General features: G+C 40.1%; 1 protein-coding gene across 2 annotated transcripts in view; it reads right to left on the bottom strand.

Moving 5' to 3' along the window:
* Nucleotides 1-22,164, bottom strand: part of ARHGAP5 (Rho GTPase activating protein 5) — a 62,445-nt gene that overhangs the window by 5,460 nt on the left and 34,821 nt on the right. The window lies entirely within an intron of this gene.

Raw genomic sequence — 22,164 nt, 5'->3', positions numbered from 1 at the left:
TTTTATAGATTCTTTAAAGCTATAAAAACAACATACTAAGCTCTCCTAATATTGCATATCTTCAAAAGTGAAATGAAAGTGTTCAAATTAAACCCATTCTGGTTTTAGGGTATCCTTACCTATATCATGATTCTTTATATGCTGTGGATTGAAGATGGGACTTTTTTTTTCCAACAATTACCCAAAGCAATTTCTTTTTTAGAAATCCAATCAGTTGGTGTCCTTCAGAAGTGTTGGGTTGTCGCTCCCAAGATTCATTGCCAGCATGGTAAATGACCATATTGGGGAATGCTGGGATATAAGTTTTTGAGTAATAAGGCTTTTAAAGCCACAAGTAATAATGGGAGGACGAGGAGTGTTGATGGAAGGCAGCCATTTAAGAAGTCTGGTGAGCTTCGCTAGGGAAAACTGTTCTATAAGAACAGAAAATACAGAAAAGCTATCACCACACGTTCTGACCTAGTCAGCCCCTGAAGGAATGTGGAGCAGAGTTTCACTGGGAGAAGCTCCTTGAGGTATCATAAACTAAGGGCTAAACTACATAGGCTGTTGAACGCAGGTAAGCAGTTATCCTCTAAGTAGGAGCCATAGCAGCGGTGGACGTGGGAAGGAAGTGATGAATAGGACTGATTAAAGTGAAATAATGAGCAGATAGTAAGGAACACACAAATTCTTCTTAAAAACAGAATTGCACATTGTTCATTCTTGTGGAAAAAATCCTGAAACCCATCTCTAGAAGGGATTTTGCCAGAATAAGACCTCACCACCCTAAATCTAAGAGAAATACTTTTCTATAAGGCTTGCACTTTACAAAAATTAATGCTTTCTTACAGAATCTTTGGCAGTAGGGAAACATTTACCTTCTGACTAGCTATTAAAACTTACAGAACAATGATTCATTAGCTCTCTGACATTAGCTCTTCAGTAAGTTATAGTTCTATCCCATATGAAACTGGTAAACCAAAACAAATTCTACCATGCAGCAGAATTCAACAGCTTCCTGGTGTTCTCTTTTATTGTGGTTTATAACTGACCAGTCAATCAATGCTGCTGATATGAAATCTTAGAATCCACCTTCCCCTACCGAACCCCTCCCTATGGTATCTTATTAGAACATTGCACTAAACAAGACAAGGAGGAACGCCTGAATTTAAACAAGAATGCAGTTTGTAAGAACTTGGTTCTCTTATGGACTCTGCTATGAACTTATTTGCCATTAAAATGTTCTGATGCCTCTTCAGGAAAGGAAAGATTACTGCCAGTTATCCCAGATGTGCTAAGTGGTTTAATTCGCTGAACAGCATGAAACAACAATGCAGCATTAAAACCTCCAATATTCCCTTCATGTCTGTACTAGTTATGATGTAAATAGGAAAAAAGCCTGAATCTCATCAGCAAGCAAATTCCCTTAAAAAACTGTTCTAAGTTACTTTTCCAATAAAAGTCATGCCCTTATCTCAATCTTATTTTAGTTTGTCAACTTTTCTTGTTTTATTTAAATAATTTCTGTTAATTTAGCACTGAAGAGGTTAAATCATTTTGTGACTAGGAGAAGCTACCTCAGTCAGCTTTATACAAGCTCAAATTGCCTTAAATGACAAATTATTGGCTTGACCTTGAGATGGTTACATAATCTGACTGAGGGTTCCAGGGAAAACCTACAGGAAGATTCCCTAAAAATTGCAGATATCTATACAAAAATGGCACAAACTTGTGATCTTATAACAAGCACTGTGGTTGAATTTAACACCCCAGAACTGAAGGCCAATTAATAGTTGGCACAGAAAGAAATAACCAGGTACAGTATGGCTGGATTCCACTGTCAATGGGAGCTGTATTTTGACTTAAGCTTTAGCAGCTACTGATAAGGAGATAAAAAGACGAGCTTCAGCTTGTGCTCAGATGCCCATTCTGAGCAAAAGACTGCTTTAATGAGATCACCTTGTATGCCTGCTAAGATAAGGTGTACTGGGAACATCCTTACTTAGCGCCTACTGGTTCAGTGGTCCAAACAATAACATCAGCATTGACTGGAAAAAAGGTGTCAATGGTGTAGATGAGCGAAGAGGACTAGCAGTTTAAAGAAGTACTGAAAGAAAAATGTTGAGCAATTCCCTCATGTACATAGATGGAATTTTGGAAAATTTTCAGAAAAGTTAAAATTAACCTGTCAATGCTTATGTTGGTGAGACAATTGTGCCCGCCCGGGTACCTGGTCCAGCACCAACCACACCTGGAGGGGAGGGGAGGGGGGGTCGCTCTGGTTTATCGAGCTTCTATTTCCCTTATGGAGCTTCCTGTCCTCTCGAGGCCGGGGCTGGAGTGCCTCCACTTGGTGTTGGGCGACTGAGACAGATTGGGGATTCTGTTGGTGTACCGTGCACCCTTCTGCCCAACAAACTCCCTGCCTGAACTGACGGAGATCATCTCGGACATGGTGTTGAAGATTCCCAGGATGTTGGTCCTGGGGGACTTCAATCTCCACGCCAAGATGGTTCTAACCAGGGCGGCTCAGGACTTCATGGCCTCCATGGCAGCCATGGGGCTGTCTCAACATGTGATTGGCCCAACCCATGAATGTGGACACACTCTGGACCTGGTTTTCTCGATGGGGCAGGAAGAGGATGATCTGAGGGTGAGGAATTTAAGTTTGACGCCCTTGTCATGGTCAGATCACTTCCTCATAAGGTTTGAGCTCGAGAGCGGCCTTTCCCTCTGTAAGGGTGTGGACCCGATTGTATTGGTCCGCCCCTGGAGCTGGATGGATCCTGATGGATTCCTGGAAGCTCTGGGGGATTTTCCGGTTGACAAGGCTGGTGATCCTGTCGATCTCAACGGCCGATTTCAGAAGGTGGTGCTGGGGGACTGTGGCTCTGCACCATGGCAGTTATGCCATGGAGTTCTGCAGGGGTCCATTTTGTCCCCTTTGCTATTTAACATCTACATGAAACCGCTGGGAGAGGTCATCAGGAGGTGTAGGCTGCTGAATCATCAGTACGCTGATGATACCCAGCTCTACCTTAGTTTTCCACCAATCCAGGTGAGGCAGTAGCTGTGCTGAACTGGTGCCTGCCTGAGGTAATGGGCCGGATGAGGACCAATAAACTGAAGCTCAATCCAGATAAGACGGAGGTCCTGTTGGTGGGTGGCTTGGGCCTCGGGATGGGGGACTTGTCCTAAATGGGGTTGCACTCCCTCTTAGGGACAGGGTTCGCAGCTTAGGAGTGCTCCTCGACCCTGAGTTGTCTCTAGAAGCTCAGATGACGGCGGTGGCAAGGAGCGCCTTCCTTCAGCTTCGGCTGATACATCAGCTGCGTCCCTTCCTGGAGAACGACTGCCTGGCAACAGTAACACACGCATTGGTGACTTCCCGATTAGGTTTCTGTAACGTGCTCTACGTGGGACTACCCTTGAAGACGGTCCGGATAGTTCAGTTGCTGCAGAATATTGCTGCCAGGTTGCTGACGGGGACTGGGCGTTGTTCTCATATAACCCCAGTTCTCTGTCAGCTCCACTGGCTCCCGATTGAAGTCTGGGCCCAATTCAAGGTGTTGGTTATGACCTATAAAGCCCTAAACGGCTTGGGACCTGGATATCTAAAGGAACGCTTGTATCCATATATGCCCTCCCGCCCCTTGAGATCAGCAACAGATGCCCTTCTCAGGGAACCCTCTGTGAATGATATTAGGAGGGTGAGTACCCGGAGGAGGGCTTTCTCTGCGGTGGTGCCCCATCTATGGAATGCGCTCCCCAGAGATGTCCGCCTGGCGTCGTCATTATTTGTTTTTCGGCACCAGGCTAAGACCTTTTTATTTAAAATTTATTGTAATTGTTAAATTATTTGTATTTATAGGATTTTAAATGTTTAGCCGAGATGCACCGGAGGTTTTTACATAATGTTTTTATTGTTATTTATTTATGTATTTTGTTTCTGTTGTGAGCCACCCTGAGGCTTTGTTGCGATGGGGGTGGCATAAAAATGTTTTGAATAAATAAATAAATAAATAAAATGGTCATAAAATAGTTTTGAGTAAGCGGACATTGGGGTATAGGTGCTCTCACCATCTATACATCCCAATTTTTGATTTTGAAACGGTTGTCTCTCCACCCATTGAGGCCCTCACCTATGACCAGAAAAAAGTTTAGCTAGCAAAAGTTTTCTTCTCTTCTGTTTGCTCTTCCGCTCACATTCACCTCTGATCTTCATTGGACCTTCAGTCTGAAGGATTCCAGTTACTATGGACCTCTTTAACATTCAGATTGTTTTAACTTTAGAGTTAGATCTTAGAATAATTTCTGAAAACAGGATGCTGAAAACTTAAAGCTGTTATAGAAACTTCGTTAGGAGCAAAATCCTATGGCCTTGTGACGTCAAGGGCATGGGTGCAAAGGATTATTTGGAGACCCAACTCTGAGACCCTATGAGGTGGAACTCCAAAGGCTGACCCCTGCATGCACGCACACCCCTCCCTCACAGCTGGAGCTAAAAGAACCAGGTGGCTGCTTCCCCCAAGATAACAAATGCACCTTGGAGCAGAGAAAAGGGGTCCTGCTAGGGGAATGGAAGGGAGGAAGGCCAAGAACTGCTGCCAATTCCTATCAGCATCCCAACATCCTTTCCTTGCCCTCTCCAGTCAGCTGGTGGGACGGCACCGCTCAGGCCAACTGCCCTTCCTTCCTTGCACCACTAGAAGTAGTGGGGCTGTAGCTGAGTGGCAGAGCATGGGCTTTGCATTAGAAAGGTCCCACATTTGGTCCACAATGTCTCCAGGAAGGGCTAGAAGATGTCCTGCCTGAAACCCCGGCAGTGTCAGCAGCAGCAGCACCAGGCTGGATGGATCAGGCTCTCCATACCTTTGTGACTGCACAGATTTTATTTATTTATATATTGCCCAATCACTGAGGCTCTCCAGGTGGGTTTTTCCCCTTATTTTAATTTTTGGCATTGCTAATAGCTACCATTCCCGTTATAGTATTCACGAAGCACCAGCAACAGTCACAATTTTTGTTCTAGAGATCACTTGGAAGTGCTATTGGGAAAGAAAGCTTGTTTTGAAAGCTGCCATTTCAGTCCACAGTGCTGACATCAGCTGAGATGGATTTTGTGGATTCTCCCAGGAAACAATATACATATGGGATGCATGTGCTTGTTTCTGGACAGAGTTGTGCCATCCCAGCCCACAAAAAATCTTGGGAGAGGGGCATGATTTGCCTGGCAAAAAAAGGCACACACAATGTTCCTCAGGTGCCATGTTTCCTAGCAGAATCACTGGAAATCAGAGGCCCAGTCATGGTGGTAGGGACCCAGCAGGGGCTGCAAATACCACTGGGGGCTGCATGCAGCCAGCAGTCTAGATGTTGCCCACTCCTGATTTACACACATTTTAATTATAGTAGAAATGCTGGCTGTGGGAAGAGTTGGTGAGAACTCTTTTTTCCTGGTTGAAGCAATCACCTAAGAATTTCATAACGGATAAAATATTTGATGGGAGAACTGTCTGGTTCACAGCTTTATGGCACAATCGGCCTGAATTTTCTCATGCAGAAATGTCATTAATAGCGATGAGAATTCTGCAAAAGCAAGAAGTGCCTACAGCTGCAGTGCTCTCCATTATAGTCTAATGGCTTGATTGTTGTTGCTATGTGCTGTCACGTCATCTTAGCTTACAGCAACCCTATGAATGAGTGCCTTCCAAACTTTCCTGTCCTTCACTGCCTTGCTCAGCTTTTCTAAATTCAAGCCTGCAGCTTCCTTTCCTGAATGGATCCATCTCCTAGTTGGTCTTCCTCTTGTTCTTGTGCCTTCAATATTCCCTAGATTATTTTCTTTGCCAGTGAGTCTTGCCCTCTCAGGATGTGATTCAGTTTTGTCAATCTAGCCCACATCTAGTGCTTATCTCAGTGTTTAGAAAATATATTGTTTTATCTTGCAAAAATATTTAAAATTATGTTTTGTCAGCTGTACAAATACACTGAGCCTTAAAGTGGTTTTCAAAACCTTATTTATTGGCATGAAAAACTGGCATGTTAAACAAATTTTCAACCCCTGAGGCTCATTCCACACTGAAGCATTTGCAGAGGAAACCCGTTGGAATCAACTGATGTCCTGAGTATGACAAAGCCAGAATCCAACCCTTAGAGAAAGTTACTTGCTCAAAAAAATAAAACAAAACTTCAGCTAGTTCAATTTAGAACAAACTTAAAATGTGGCCTTGATGCCAACACAGAATGGAGATTTTCTACTAAAAGCACCATGAATCCTCTTCAGCCATGGCCCAAATTAAGGACCATCTGTTCAAGGCAACCTGAAAAAGCAGTTTCTAGAACAATGGCTATATACAATAGTAAAAGTGTTAGCTGGACAGGAAGTACAAATCACAGCTAGACTTATACATAGTGTAGCTGTGGCACACAAGCCCTTCTGTTTTGTTTTGCTGTTGGGCACACCCTAGAACCACTGAATCTTAGTAAAGGAAGCTTTTAAGAACTTTGCCAACATTTCAGTGCAGTTTTTACTTTCCCAGCAAAATAGTAACAGTGAAATATTTAATCATGTGCCTAATTCGAGTAGGTACATTCCGGGGTGGACACCATGTGGCCCTTGCCACTGCCTGGTTCAAAATTCATGGCAGCTCTAACAATGCCAGTTTAGCCCTGATCTTAGTGGCAATCCACCATGCATTGTCTTCAAGTGTTGTAAACAGCCCACAGGGAAGCTATGGGTGGTATAGAAATGGAATGAATAAGAAGTGAGATTTGACTCTTTTAGGGTTCCACACTGGCTCATTCTGCCCCTCTCTTTGAATGGAAAAAAGGGGGTAGAGCTTCAAGGGGGGCCCTTGCCCTATGACATTATCCAAGCCATGGATCAAAAGTGGTTTTCTCCCTGCCGTCTCCCAGCTGCCCCAACTCCATTCTAGGAACACTGTTCTAATCAGATATAGGAACGACTTGCTTTCAAAAACTTGTGGAAGCTTTGGCTGATTCAGAAGGTTTTATCCTTGTCAGGAGTAGATTGAACAATCTGATATGTTCTGAAATGTTTGCACTGCTTGCCAGTTGGCTTTAGAGCAGATGCTGACAGGGTAAAACTGAGGGAGTGGTATATCTCCCAATTCCCCAGGTGTTTTTGTTTGTTTGTTTGTTTGTTTGTTTAGTGAAGTTCCTCTCATAGCTTGTAATGAGAATAAATGGATCCAGGGATGGCACAGATGTGCAGCCATTTTGCTGGCATGTCTAGGACCTGGAAAGGCTGTGGAAGCAAAGCCTCTCCTTGACACATCTTGCACATACCCCTTGCCACAAGTGCAGCATTGTCCTTGGAGGTTACTGTGGAAGCTGGAAGAGAGCTCTTAGGCTGAATCTCTCCCTCCAAGGGCAGCTTCTTTCTCTGTTCTTACAGAGACCCAGCATATCCTATGGGCTCTGGGATGTCCTCCTAGCATTGTTGTGCAAATGGTCCAAAGACTGAATTTTACAGAAACGGTGTAAATCTTCCATTTCTTCAAAATCTACAGCAGATGGCTGAACTATAACTATCATCCACACTGTGCAGAATGAAATGATAGCAAGGAAAGGGGCATACAGCGGGATCTTGCTTGTCATGGAATAAAAGGGGTGATCGGTTTATGGATCAGTAACTGGTCTGAAAGAATAGAAAGCAGAGAGTAGGAGGCAATTTCTTCCAACAGAGGCATACAAACAGTGGGGTCCCACAGGGATCTGTATTAGGACCAATGGCTTTTAATTTAGCCATTAATGATCTGGAATTAAGAGTGAGCAGAGGCCAAGTTTGTGGATGGCACCAAATTATTTAGGGTGCTTAAAATAACAAGGAATTGTGCTGGGCTCCAGAGGGGGCTCTCTAAATTGAGAGAATTAAAATAGCAAATGTGGTTCAGTGTAAGCAAGTAAAGCATGTTGGAGCAAAACATCCCGACTTCAAGTATAAGCGGATAGAATCTGAGCCAGCCACAAAGTGATCTCGAGGTTGTGGACAGCTCAGCGAGAATGTCGGCCTAGTGAACAGCTGCTGTGAAAAAGGCAAACTCCATGTTACGCATAATTAGGAAAGGAATTTAAAATAAAACTGCCAGTATCATTCCACCCTTGTATAAATCTGTGGTATAACCAAACTTAGGGTATTGTGCACTTGGACCTGAGTGTGCTGCTGCTTGTGGGATCCTGTGGGCAGCCAGGTGGCCACCGTGTGAACAGAAACCTGGACTAGACATATTTTTCTCTGGAAAATCTGTGGAGCAAATTATTAAAAAATCAGTCTGCAAACATCCTGAAGAAAATGCAGTGCTTAATAGAAGTCAACATGGATTTATCAAAACTAAATCCTGTCAGACTAATTTAATCTCATTTTTTTGACTGGGTAACCTCCCAAATGGACAGAGGGAACACCATGGACACAATCTACCTAGACTTTAGCAATGCTTTCTACATAGTGCCACACAACATTTTGATAAGCAATTTATCAAAATGGTAGGACATGACATCCTTCTATAAGTACCTGTAAGGCTGTCACAAAGAAGATCAAGATCTCTTCTTGCTGATACCAGAGTATAGGACACAGAATACTCAATTCAAGCTGCGGCAACCCAAATTCAGGTTAGACATCAGGAAAAGTTTCCTCACTCTCACAGCAATATGAGAGCGGAACCAGCTGCCTAGAGAGGTGGTGGGCTCTCCCACACTAGAGGCGTTCAGGGAAACTGGAGAGCCCTCTGAGTGGGATGGTGCAACGTGGTGTCCTGCAACAGCAGGGTGTTGGACCCAATGGCCTTCATTGCCCCCTCCAACTCTACTATAATTCTGTGATTCTATGACCACTGATCTGACCCAGCAGGGCTCTTTTCATTGCCAGGGGTGTAGTGACACATTCTCAAGTGCAGGAACTTATCATGACAGTTCCCAAGGAATATAGAAGCAGCTCTGTTGATCCATGTGTGCTCTCTCTCTCTTTCTGAGGAGTGTGTGTGTGTGTTGTGCATTTTGCAAAGTTTGGGTCATAATTTCCCAGTCAAGCACAAACCACCCGAAAACATTTTGCAGTTTATCAGGAACAGCTCACAATGCTATATTGTTGCTGGGAAATGGCCACACACTGCAAGGATTGTAGCTAACCACAGAGTGAATTTGGAAGCCTGAAAGGGATGGCGGATGATGCCATTGTCTCTGCTAATCGAAATGTGCCAAGCCTATGATCCTGAGAGCCGAGCTCCACTACATCAGTGATCACAGCCTAAGATCTGCAGAACTCCCTTCCTCAAAGGTTTGTCCAAGTTTTCAAGCTGACGTAACAGTTTAAATATAAAGGGGCTTTGATTGCTTACTGTGACGAATCATTTTAAGTGTTACTGCTGAGGATTATTTATTTTATTGGCTTAGAAATTGAAACAATTTCTTAAATGGTTAGCAGCTTTTTAAAAGAAAGGGAGGATAGTGACACTGCTTTGCCTGTATCAGTGGCTGACTTGAACTAGGAATATGCATTCAAGAGGACCACTCAAACTGAGGAGAGGCTTACTTTTGGAGCCCAGAACAACGTGGGTGGCTAGGCAATAAAGAACACTGATAAAGATGCTTCCACAGCAATGTGTATTTGCTTCATGCTTAGCCATCCAGTAAGATCTTCTTTGGCGTTACCACCACAATTCAACTTATGCCCTCATTAGACTCAGTTACTCACCATCTGTCTATGCTAGAAAATCATGATGAAGACATTATCCTCATTCTCATGTGTAAGGCAAGATAGCACCCATAATGAGACAAAATGGTTGGGAAGCTAGCAGGTTGCAACACTGGTATCATTCACCGGGGAGGGTTCTAGATAGAACTCCTTAAACCTGTTACAGTAGTTCAGTTCATTGTGCTTTGTTACAATTATAGAGTGAGATGCAAAAGTTTGGACCTGGAGCAGGGCACATGCAATGGGGCTGATGGAAGCACATTTCCCATACCCCTCTTACCTCTAGATCTGCCATCAATGCTACCCAGAGTTTGTAGGTCCCTGCTAAATGGGCAAAACTAAGGTGTGGAGGAACGGTTGAGGAGGAGGTAGGATCCCTGAAAATGGGACAGAAGCAGCTCCATGAGCAGACTGGATATACCACTGCCTAATTTTTGACAATTACCTCTTTCTCCTTCAGCCCTCTCCACAAGGTATGCCTGTCAGCATGATCCTCAAACTTCTGTTCTGCCTTATCAGGAGATGGAGGACTGATGCAGAGAGGAGTAGTGAGGATTTTGCCAGCACCACTGGACATGTCTTAATCAGGATATAACCCACCTTATTTGCTCTTCAGTCCAAAAGCAATTCATGAAATTATCATACATTCATGAGCTAGAAATATGAGCGCTTTAAAAATACAGCAAAGGAAAGCATCTAGAATGGAAACTATCGTTTTAGTCTTATGAACTAAAGACAGCTGGAGCAACATTTAGCTCCTAACATGTTTTGAGATTCTTGATGTCTTCCAAAATTCCTCATGATGCATAGAACTCCTGGCTATTAGGTCTCTAATGCAATCTATTATTTTACCTGAGTTGACAACAGTGTGAGTGTCCCTACAACTCATCTGAGGTGTATGGCAAGAAGGAAGGTCATTGACTATTCAGACCTTGGAGCCAATCATCACTTTGCATTCTGCACTATTCTGGATACAAGTACAAAATACCTGTGTGTGTCAAGCATGTCAGATGTACCCATATGTAACATCTGGCATTCTTTTTATTCACAAAAGAATATTCAGCCTAAAGTATTTTACCAGACAAATGTCAAATGTTAGAAGCATGAAAAACTCACATATTTTGTACTTGACTATTCATCCCAAGTACAAAATATAAAGTGAGAATTATTTTACAGTAAAATTCTTGAAATGCCATTGCTTCTGACATACTGCCAGGGATCTAGGGGTAATTTGAGAGCAGCATAACTGTTCTAAAAGGAAGGCGTCAGTAGTAATAATTCTCATGTGACATTTTTAGGCAGGGGTGTGACTTACTGAATCTTTTTCTATTCTCATGTCATTAAAACAGTAAAAGGAAAGTGTAGTTTATGCATTTTTTGAATTCTTGACCTTGGCTATTTAAGAAGGAACACATTCCCTGCCAGATAAAAGTTTGCTAATAGACTAAACAAGTTATGCCTTCAGTGACAGATCTGACAACGAAACAGTAAATCCTCATGCAATGGTGCCTGACTTTAATTTGCACGAAACTGAATGGGAAGCTTAACATCATGTCACAGGGCACTGTATAAATTGCGTAGATTTATTATCGTCTCTGAAAGTGCATTCCTTCATCCAAAATGATAAAAAAGCATTGATATTTCACTTTCATCCAGGAGGTCACAATCTGCTTCATGCACACCACAAAAAATTAAAGGTGATCTCATACACTCTGTATTATAAAGTCTTGTGTATGGAGGTAATTCATTTTGCATTTTAAGATGGTCAGTAGATATATTTTTATCCTCATTCAAAGCCCTGGTTCACATGTGATGACACAAAGAGTATGAGCTGAGTATGAATTATCTAGGTTCTTTATCTGGGTTCTTTGTAGTTAGCAAACCACAGGTAACTCATAATGCAGGCTTTACACTTAAAACACAAATCATTGACAACCCATACTTAGCCTATACGCAGCCCATACGCTGAGTTGCCATTACAAGTAAACCAGGCCTGTGTCCTATGCAATACTTCTTTGATTGGGTGGGTTAGCTAATACCCCAGAAGGTATCTTGATAGGTAGGAATGTTGGGCTAAATCAACATAACAAAATTCTATAGGGACAAATGCCAAGTTCTGCCCCTAGGAAAATGAAACCAACTGCATCATTATAAGATGGGGAATGCTTGGCTCAACAATACTGCAACTAAGAACTAAAATAGGATAAGGAAAAGCTGCATTAATCCTATTCAATTGTTTTCACAGGGAAGAATACAGGATAGATATCTCTTCCTGAACTGGCTAGTTATTTGTATATACGTGAGGCACCATGAAATATATTTCTGAAGCAAACTCTTTGTGTCTCTTGCCATTTACTTCCCTTTTCATTTATATCTGTGGAAATATATTAATTCCTTAATAAAACTGGCCAGTCAACAGAACAATCTGTTATCCGATGGTTCTTCAATATTTTCTGCCTCTCATTTGAAAATGACATTTTACATTCATGATATGGATTTTAAAATAATTCCTAGTGAACTAGTGATCACTCTCACCCACATAGTAGGATCCAGATTTACTGATCAGCTGTAGCCTGGTTAGCTTGCAGCAATTTTGTGGTTTGCTTCTGGTTCAGGGATGGCCAAACAGACCTTAGTGACACAGTACTTAAAATTCATTCATGGGCATATTCTTGAGAATTCACTGAGTTCATCATGTGCCTGATATTCCTGGTTCACTGTTAGGTAAAGAACTGGACTTGGACTCAGACTAACATATATCACAAGGTTTTCTGTATTATACACATTTATACAACACCTTCAACAACTTCCCAGTGCACTTTACAAAGAATCAAAAGTTATGATTAAAATAAATTTAAAACAAAAACATTGCCTTTTCCCCCAGAGAAGTCCTAGCAGAAGGTTGTAGGCAAAAATTGACTCCCCCAGTCCACATCTTCCTGCAGGCTCTAGTAGACCAAGACTCATAAAAGGCCTTAAGGAGCCTCTTCCCAAATTTTGAGATGCCACCTCTGGCTACTGCTCTACTGCCTAACTTATAGAGGGTCCCAGAGAAGGGCAACTTTAGGGGTTCTAGGTGCCACTTTCCACCCACATGACCATTCTGTGGGCCATGCCCACTAACTCCCCCGCCCCAAAAAAAACCTTAAAATTTTTAGGAGGGTAATTTGCTATCAGCATGAAACTACTACTAATTATGGTTAAGTACTTGCTTGCCACAAAATTTCAGCAGCTGGCACATCTTGGTGGCACTATGGTGGACTTCTTTCCCACCCTCAGCTTGAGTTACTGCTCAGCCTTATGTTAGTCTAGCAAGAGCAGAGCCAATGCTAACCCAGGAAGATTTTAAGTTCCACTGACATTTTCACTTGAGTTTCATTTTGGAAAGCAATTCTGTGACTCTTTTGCAGAACTTATTGCCAAAAGTTTGGAATAACTGTATGTCATCTGACTTACACCAAAATAGTTTTGCATCTGGCTCATGGCATGCATCTCACAAAACTTTGGCAATTGAGTGCCAAATTACACTCAATTGCCAAAATACATTGTGCATTTTATATTGTAAGCCACCTAGAAAGGCTTTGGCAATGATAAAAGGTAGTTTCCCCATCACATTAAAGTCCAGTTATGTCTGACCCTAGGGGATGGTGCTCATCTCCGTTTCCTAGCCGAGGGAGCCCACGTTTGTCTGCAGAGTTTCCGTGGTCATGTGGCCAGCATGACTAAATACTGAAGTGCACAGAGCGCTGTTACCTTCCCACCGAAGTGGTACCTTTTTATCTACTTGCATTTGTATGCTTTCAAACTACAAGGTTGGCAGGAGCTGGGACAGAGTATGGGAGCTCACCCCGTCTGCAGATTTGAACAGTCGACCTTTCAATCAACCAGCCCAGCAGCTCAGCGGTTTAACCCACTGCGGCAGCCTAAAAATATATGTGCAAATAAATAAATAAATAAATTGGCATGAATACTTTGCTATTGTCAATTCTCCTAGAACAATGTAGTCCCGTGGTTAGGGAATAAGCACGTCTGACATGGTTGGAGGGAGATAAAAGATCCCTCTCAGAGGTTCAGAATGTAACTCCCCTGCCTGACAATAGGATGATGTCTGGCAACCAATACCAGGAGGCCCCTTTCCCTCCTGTGCCCTCAGCTGTCAGCAACTTGTACTTTAAAGATCAGGGAAGCAACTATGGTGAGATGACTGTGGCAGGAACTCATCCCTTACGGCAAGCTCTGGTGCATAAATCACTTGTTCCTTCCTGGTGCTAGGAATATCTACTTGGATCTGCTAGTTCTTTCATTAACCCTTTCCTGTATGCTCTGCTACAATGACTTAACATTTTGCACCCCCTGTATGAAAAAAGTACCATTAAATTGTTCCTGACTTATGGCAACCCTATCAATGAATGAATGAATGTTCTCCAAAATGTCCTATCTTTGATAGCTCTGCTCAGCAACTCTAAACTCAAGGAGTGGCTTCCTTTATGGAATTGACCCAACTCATAGCTGGTATTCCTCCTCTTCACTGCTTCCCTTCCAAACCTCACATCAGAGAATGATATACTTTTTTCAATATGGACTGGGTGTACTGAAACATAGGATAGGATTAAACAATTATCCCATTTTACCAGAGGGAAACCCCCTTCTACAAATTTCTTTAATAGCATATCCTCTCTCAACCAAAGACATCTTGTTTGTCCCAAAGTCAATGTACTTAACAATTTGGGAAACATGTATGATTCAAGCCACAAACCATTATTTTTCCATTCTTGAATAGATGAGAGTTCTTAGGCACATTGCTAAAGCTAAGCTGGTGGCTGCCTAGCTGATGTGTAACCATGAGCTAGTCTGTGCAAGCTCCATTGAAACTGCTCTCAAAAAGGGAGGAATACCAGTGTAATGCATTTTTAAACTATAGTTTACCCCAAAAGCTGTGTACATGTGGCCAGGGTATAGTCATGTGTCCATACGAAACATTTATTTTCAGTCATTTATCTTCCAAAATTGTTATGTAAGAAAAAATTACCCACAAAGATGACTTTGACAAAAGTAGGTTGCTTCTCTTTCCTGATTTATCTCCCATTGTTTCAACCATCAATGACTGTTCCACCTTGGAGAACATACCTGCTGCCCCTTTTCAGTTTTCTTAACATATAAATCAAGTTGAATGATGCCCATCTCAGAAGAGAAATTAAGTATAAATGTACAATGTATCTCACAGGCTTTTCAGGCTTATGGGTGGGCCCCAACAATGTCAAATTTGAAACCCTGGAAGGCAGAGAGGAGAGGTTGGTACAGGGTGTGTGGAGAGTACCATATAGTGGGGCTATGGTGATTTATAAAAGGTATTGCGGGAAAAAACTGACTTGGTAGAAACAGTGCAGCAGAAGATGGTACTGGTATAAGAGATTAACTGGGGAATCATATATACATATTCAGAAGCAAGCTGTAGAATTAAGAATGTAAATTTATTTAGAATATGCTAGGATGAGTTTCCAGAAAGTCAGTTTTCATATTGTATAGTGAGAAGCAGCTGCTTTCATGAAATAGTAAGTGAGCTATTGTGAGGGTTGAGTTGTCCACCCAGTAAATCAGCCTTCCCTTTCAAACAATCTTTTGTATAAATTATTACTTATCAAAATAATACAATAAATAAAAGCCACAAAGTCCATGGTGGTGGGGGCAGAAAAACCAAGCAACTAGACTATGTGAGGGCTGATTTCCTCCCCCTACATATCCACCCGAAGACACATCTAATTCAAGGGATAATTCTTCCAAGCCAACCAGTGTCAGTTTGGACCTCCCTAATTCTTAAAAGGAAGGAAGTTTCCAAAAACAATTACATTTCTCCCTGGAAAAGAGCATTTAATAAGCTAACACAAACTACTAGAAGAAAAAAATAAAGGTAGAAATATATGATAAACCAATAAAAATTTCATCCACCTGAGAGCTTAAAATACAAAAAGAAAAGCACTGGAACATTTTTGCTTGTTGTACCTCAAATTGCTGCACTGTTTATTTTGGGTGTTAAAAAATCCTTCTCCAACTTAAATGACAGACTTTTGGTTACAAAACTTTCTTCAAACACACACTTTATCTTGTATATCATCCATATTTCAATATGAGATATATGGATGTGAATTCTTCTTTGCTAACAGCCCACAACCTGTAGCTGTAACAGAATTCAAAGCCTTCACCAATGTGGTGAACAGCCTCAAATTTAACAAAAATGTCAGGAATCCTTGCAAGTCCAATCCAGATAATAGGTTGCACACAGAAAGAACACATTCCCCATCTTTCAAGTCTTCTAGATAGTGTATCATTAAGAGAAGGGCTAAGTGATCACATGAAATATCTAGTGGGCTGCAGGATTTGTTGGATTTCCAGATCTGAGGTCAGGGATAGTGCTCTGGACCTTTTAACTGTGCAACCATGTTTAGATCACCCCTCCACACACACACACACACACACACACACACTGTATTTTGCACAGAAAGAACCATGTTGGCTGCTTCTCTGAGGTTAAGAATGGCCTCACGAAAGGCATAAAGGAGGTGGAGAGGAGAGGGGGTCAGGGCTGCCAGGATATGGAATATCTTAAGGGCACTCCAGCCTTTCCTCCACCTCCAAACCACAGAGGCTGGTCAAAATCTTTGCTCTTCATAAATCTTGCTGAAGCATATATGTAAGGATATAGCATATATATTAATGAAGTAGGTGTTCCCTTTTCCCAATGTTACAATGCACTTAAAATCTTATAATTTGTTAGTCAATTTAAAAAATGGAGTCTTACCCAACTAAAAGCAGTATTTCATATTTCGCCACTGTCTTTTCTTGGATACGGGTTTGTCCTTCAGAAGTTGATTATGCAACTAAACATTATACACAGTAGGCATCTTAATGTTTTATTCATTGCATTCTGCATACAGATAAGCTTCACCAATATTTAATTCACTGTAGCATTCTGTAGGTGGTGACAATATTACATTAATTATAAAGAACTTTAAAAGTATATATATTCAGCCAATATAGTATCACAGTTACTGTTTAAAAAAATGAAACCACAATGGAAGGTAAGGCCTAATTTTTTAAAAAACGTCCCCAATTAGTTCATTTCTTTAGTTTTAAAGAGTGATTAGAAACTAAACTTCCGTACCTTAAAAAATAAACAAGTCAATGGTAATTTCTAGCAACCAGTATTCAAGTAATGCAGAAAACATATATTGTGAAAAATTGTTGCTCTTCATTAAAGTTGTATATCTATTTACACTATGTTAAAATCCTTAAACTTTGAGTGTAATGTAAAAATAATTTGTAAATCATTTGATATAAAATGCCACTTAATGTGTTATGTATGGGTCTAACTATACTCTTAAAATGTTCAGATACGCATTAAACACACAACATCATGATACTAAGCACAGTTATTTACAAATAGTAACTGAGCTCAGGATCACAGCCTAAGGCTACAAACCATCACGCTGATCTCAGTGGGATTTACCCAAGCACAACTGTGTTAAGGGCTGCAGCCTAAAGCTATACATTTCTGGAACAAATAAAATATAACAAAGGTCAGTATGAAGGACACAGAAGTCGAACTGACAACTGGTTAGCACTGTTCACATTACTATAAATCTGAATCAATTCACAAGATCAACACACCTTTGAAACTTCAGGTAAAAATAAGATTATAAGGGATAACTCCATTAGACAAAAGGAACAAGCCAAAACTGCTGGCTGTGTCAGAAATGTGTAGGTCTGAATTTTATATTACCTATGATATGAATAAGATTTTCAGATTATTGCAAGGCTGTTAGCCTATATATTATATATCTTATTTGATTTTCCTCCCATTTTCAGTTAGCAGCCCTGTCACCAAGTGTTTTTAAGTGGAGTGGTGGAGCGAGGCAAGTTCACACGCATTTATGCATAAAAAACTGTTGGAAGTAAAAGCAATAGGCAAAAAAGGTATTCTGCTGAGGGTCTTCTGGATAGCATTGGTAACTCTTTAATTTTGATATAAAGATTACAGAAAGAATGACATGTAGGTGACAACTGCAAATATTTTCTTAAATGTTAACAACACTTGCAATCTAAGGGCATGAGTCAGGTTTACACAACAGCCAGGGAGTGCTAAAGTTGTATTCTGGTCATGGTATATGCAGTCACAGCCACATTTGTCCACTGCTGCATAAGGGTACCCAAGATGACTATGACAGATCGTGCATTAGGCCAGGTAAGAGCAGCATTTTAATTTATAGGGTAAGAATAATTTCAGAATAGTTCCCTATAATTTGAAAACGATTCTGCAAACGTATCTGTTTGGGTAATAAAACAGCATATCAATGTAAGTCAACCAAATTATATTAGCTTACAAAAAGACAATTCTAAATGGAAAAACAAATGTTAAATTTCACTGTATTAGACAAAATTGGGTATGATTGAAAAATTAAGCCTAGCTGCAATAGAAATAAGCATTTTTCTGTACATTTTGATGCTTTTGTCTATACCATCTATAGTAGAAAAATAAATTCTTTAGCAACCTAGAAACAGTTTATAAAACTCTTGAAGTTTAATTTTTTTCCTTAACATGCCTATGTTAAACTGATGACTATAAATAAAAGCTATTTAGACAACAGGTGTAATGTAAAACAAGTTAATGCTACTACATTTACAGGACAATTCTTTTATTATTGTATTTATATCCTGTGTGCTTTGAATCAGAATAGAGTGTTTTTTAGAAAAGATAATTACTTGCAAGAATATAACACAAATATCAAGATAATTTATAATATACAAATACTTCAACAGCAGCCTGGGTTGTGGTATCTCAACTAGCGTAATAACCAAGTCATAATTAGAAGTACAATACCTAGGACATAATAACTGAAAAAGCATTTTTTATTTTGGAGAAATGGAGCAAAGCTCTTGAGAACCTTAATTCTTAAAATATCTTTGCAAATCAAACCCTTAAAGAACCTTAGGAGTAAAAATTATTCTACCTGCTATAATAGCAAGCCACAAATAAAGATTACAACAGTGACTGTAAAGTTTAAATCTATCAAGATATTCCAGCAGCTGAATAAGCCAGGATTTTATCTTATAGGGAGAAAAGAGGGATTTTGAATGTTAAAAAAAGTTTAAAGGGGAAACTCAAAGATTTAGATCGACTTTTGTTCCTACTGCCTGAAGGCAGGAAACAATTTTTGCCAATTTTGCATCTCCACTTGCAGTCTACAAAATGTGGGAAGTGGTGCTGGAAGCTGCATGGACATGGGGTAAATCACAAAAAGCCACTCTCCACTTCTGTCTCTGGGATTCCTCCACTGGATCAGAAGTCTTCATGCATGGAAGGAGCCCTTCTTTTGGAACAAGCCAACCCAAATACTTTCAAATTCCATTCAAATCTGTTCCATATTACCAACTTCTATTACATTTACCCAAAACCAAAGGTTAACCAAAAATTAAAAAACAAGCAGCATTACTTTACAGCCAAACTTGTACCAATGTAAAGAAAAATCATTTTAAATGGTGCAAAAGGAGTAATTTTGAATTCTTAGTACAATAATTACAGAAAAAATGAATACAAGTTATTTTATGCACACAGTTAGATGCTTCAGTACCCAAAGTATTTATTGCTATATATTAGCAATGCCTTTTTATACCTTTAAAGGGCCACAGAAAAATAGATCATGTATGTGTTAAATTTAAGACCTAGATAGTTTGGTTTAGCAAGTTTACACTACAACAAAGTTCTCATTTATGTATGAAAAGTTATATAGGCTTATCTGAGAATGTCAAACTATTTTATATAGACTAGATGAATTCCCCAGTGGGAAAAATTAAAATATCTAAAATATATTAGATTAGGTGTACAAAGACCATCAATGATCTTTTAAACATGCAGCTCTTTACAGAATTAACAGGATTACAAAATGTTTCATTCAATTAATGCTAAGTAAAGAAAAATTAGATAATAGCAAGGTTTTTCCAGAATGGTTAAATTCAATTTTACAATAAGATGTCCTTGGTATTGTGCTGTAAGAAAAAATAATTTTACCAACCCCCCAAAAGAAAATGTCCACAGGTTTTTAAAAGAGAAATGGCATGTATGGAAATATAGCATTTATAACAGAGCAGTTCTTTCTAAACAACTGTAATATAGCATAAGTAGTTTGGAATTTACAGATAAGATAAAATACAATTGTATTTTAGCTGTTCACAGCAAAGGGATGAATGGAAATGAAATTGCTGGGGAGGGGGAAGGGGACAGCATTAAATAACAAAAACAGCCCTAAAGCGGGCTGTAAGCGTTGAATGTTTCATAAATGATTTATTTAATCATTACATTTCTATAGAAAAGTTTTATTCACAATATAATGTGACAAACTGTCACAGGAATGATAGTGATTTCAATAAACGTTCATGCAATAGCAGCTTTGCATTTTAGTTATTTCTGTGTTAAAAAATTAAACCTCTCCAGTCATGCTAATCACATAATGTTGACCTGCAGTGTATATGAACAAAGTGTATAGTATGACTACAACAAAAATGTCTTGAGTTTGGATCCAAATTCTTTCATAAGTATGAAAGTGGCTTTTGTATCTTGAAACATGCATGCCTAGCTTTCCTTAACTATCCAATGCCAAACTGCCTGTAATTATCTTCTCTTTTACTATCAGTTGTTTTATTTAAATAATACCAAGAGGATCTGCTTGCAACTGTGGTTGTATCAGCTGAGGTTGTAAAGGTGGTGGTAACTGCAGTGGCAAAATTGGATCCACCATTTGAACTGGGTTAGAAGGTGGTGGCTGGTGTGCCACATTGTCAGAGGTCTCTGAAATTTCTCCATTATAGAAGAAAAACTGGCACTGTTGAATAAATGTTTCTATTACTGATTGAAGGATCTTGGTAGTTGACAGGAACTCTCTGTTTTCAAAATCAGGTCTCATCAAAGTTGGCCAGAAACAGATAGATAAATTATCTGCAGTCATAAGATTGGTCCTGCTTTGTTGACTAACCCTAAAACACATAATTTTTACAGTTATTATTTAACAAATACATATAAGTAGTACAAATAAATGTATTTTAAAACATTTTACAATTAATTTTGTATGCTCAATATTGCCAGAGAACTAAGCTGTTCAATTTATAATAGTTTCAATTGTTATTTGGTAAAACAAACTGCCAGATACCGTAATGAACTGGATGAGGACCAATAAATGAGGCTCAATCCAGGCAGGAGAGAAGCACTTTTACAGGGAGCAGAACCCACAGCCTAAGTACTGCATACATGCTCCTAAGTGACCCAAAGTCTTGAGTCATGAAATGCCCTCCCTCAGTAATTCTGATGTACAGCACTTATCCTCGATGATACCTGCAATTAATAAAGAGCAATCTGTATCAAGTTGACTGGGAAAAGAGGGGTTCCACTTCTGATACAAAGCACTTTCTCTCACCCCTAGCCATAAGGAAACAGATTCACTGAAACAAATACCTGTGTGTATGCACTTTCTGATACACACACATTCCCTGAGCCATTATTGCATACAGCTATCAGGGTTGAAAGGGTTGTTCACTTCATGTGAGAAGGTAGTTTGCCTAGTCAGCTGAGTGGTGTGTTTCAGAAGGGATTGCACTCTCCATGAATCAGCCCCAACTGTCGCAATTTAGCAGGAGCAGCCACAACACATATAAAGTTGGGCTGTTGTAGCAGCATACAAATTGAAATAATAAAAAACAGTGGTTTGTTGTGAACATTTGGTACTGCAGTGGCAGAAATACAGCTCTTGCGGAAGGGATTTTAGGGTTTTATAACTAGTTCCCAGAACACCAAAGCTGCTCATCCCAGCATTAAAGGGTCAGGTTTGCAGGCTGAAGATGCTCTAGAATCCAGCATCATTACCAGAGGAAAAAGGTGGCTTTGGTGGTACGGAGTGCCTTTTATCGCATAAGGCCAACATATCAACTCCAAAACTTAGCTACAACTTCTCCAATTTGGTGCTCTCCAGTTGTGTTTGACTGCAACCCCAGTAATTCCAAGCCAGTATGATTAATTGGGCTCTCAGGAAGACAGGGACAGAGAGAACCTAACTACAATTATCAATGCTCTGGTAACCTCTGCTTTGTACCACTGCAGTTTGAGAGACCCAGAAACGTCAGCTCGTTCAAAACAGGGCAGCAAGCAAGGACTGGATGAAATGATATTACATCAATGCTTCATTATTTGCTATTATTTTCCAACCCTTTTGTAGGGCCAGTTCAATGCCCCGATATTAATTTTTAAAAGCCTGCGGTATTACTCTTAGAGCCAGGTTACCTAGAAGGCTGTCTTTTCCTATGTCAAGATCATTTTATATTGTATTTTTTTATTCTAATGTATGTATTTTAATTTTTATTTATGTGGATTTAATTTATTGTTGTAAGCCGCCCCGAGGCTTCGGCGAATAGGGCGGCATAAAAAT

This window comes from Varanus komodoensis, unplaced genomic scaffold (genome assembly GCF_004798865.1).
Source record: "Varanus komodoensis strain SLA01 unplaced genomic scaffold, ASM479886v1 scaffold3, whole genome shotgun sequence".
Taxonomy (NCBI): Eukaryota; Metazoa; Chordata; class Lepidosauria; order Squamata; family Varanidae; genus Varanus; species Varanus komodoensis.
This window is presented reverse-complemented; position numbering and strand designations above follow the sequence as displayed.